The 1,247-nt window shown below is 42.2% G+C and overlaps 1 protein-coding gene across 1 annotated transcript in view; it reads right to left on the bottom strand.

Annotated features, from left to right (window-relative positions):
• Nucleotides 1–1,247, bottom strand: part of CEP55 (centrosomal protein 55kDa) — a 35,464-nt gene that overhangs the window by 6,367 nt on the left and 27,850 nt on the right. The window lies entirely within an intron of this gene.

The following is a 1,247-nucleotide window of genomic DNA, read 5'->3' as shown; positions in this document are numbered from 1 at the left end:
AAAAAAAAAAAAAAAAAAAAGAAAGAGCTCTGCCCTGCTGCAGGTGGAGTGGTCAGCAGACAGCCTACAGCTGTTAACTCCTTTAAGTTTCTCTCAGCTTTTGGGTGGAGCTGGGTGGCCCCAGCAAAAACCGGACAAGGGCCTGGCTATTTCTGCCCAACATGGGACTCTGCTCTGGAGCCCCTCATGGGCTGACAGAGATTCTGTCAGGTTTTCACCATGGTCTGATGGGCCATTCCTGCTTCCTTCTTCCTTGCCCGGATCTTGCTCCCTGATAAACCATTTGTACTCCCAACATCATCTCAGCGTCTGCTTCCCAGAGGATCAATTTAAACAGCCACCTTCTCTCTTTATCACCAATGTTCATCCTTTGTATCATCTTTTGTAACCCAATTAAAAGCCCCAAACTGGGGTCACTCACCTGTTTGTATAGGGCTTTTGTACTTGTAGTGAGTTCAACAGTGTCCCCCAAAATTCATGTTCATTTAAAACCTCAGAACATGACCTTATTTGGAAATAGGGTCTTTGCAGATACATTTAGTTAAGATGAGGCCATACTGGGTTGAGGTGAGCCCTAAATCCAATGACTGGTGTCCTTGTAAGAAGAGGAGAGGACACAGATACACATCCAGAGAGAAGGCCATGTAAAGACGCAGGTGGAGACTGGCTGGCTGCTACAAGCCACAGGATGCCTGGAGTCCCCAGAATCTAGAAGGGTCAAGGAAAGACTCTTCCTTACAGCCTTGAGGCAGCATGTGCTGCTGACACCTTCATTGTGGACTTCTCATTTCTGTTGTTTTAAGCCACTAAGTTTGCGGTCATTTGTTCTAGCAGCCCTAGGGAACTAATATAGTACTTACTAACTCAGTAGTTATATAAATGTCTACTTATTTTAAAAAATGATTTTTCTTTGACCAGTTATCTTCAGCTTTTTATGTGTATTTGTTTCTTTCAAACAGACAATAAGCTCTTTAAAGTGGTAGATTTTGCTGTTCTGAGAGGACTCTCAGCTTTGGGGTATAATATATACTCGAAAGAAATTATTTGGAGGATGGGATAATATTAATAAAATTGGCAGTGTCTGTTCAAGTGAGCAGGTAAGAGAAAGGTGATTCACGTTACTATCACTGCTAATACTAGTTTTCCATTTCAATCACACCTTTCTCTCAAAAAACTGGATATGCTCTGATGACCTACCAGGCTACCCAGCATAAGGTTCAAAATCTTATAAATCACATCTGTATTTT

Source organism: Propithecus coquereli, unplaced genomic scaffold (assembly GCF_000956105.1).
Source record: "Propithecus coquereli isolate 6110/MARCELLA unplaced genomic scaffold, Pcoq_1.0 Scaffold63, whole genome shotgun sequence".
NCBI classification, from domain to species: Eukaryota; Metazoa; Chordata; class Mammalia; order Primates; family Indriidae; genus Propithecus; species Propithecus coquereli.
Note: the sequence above shows the minus strand (reverse complement) of the source record. Positions and strands in the feature narration are given on the sequence as shown.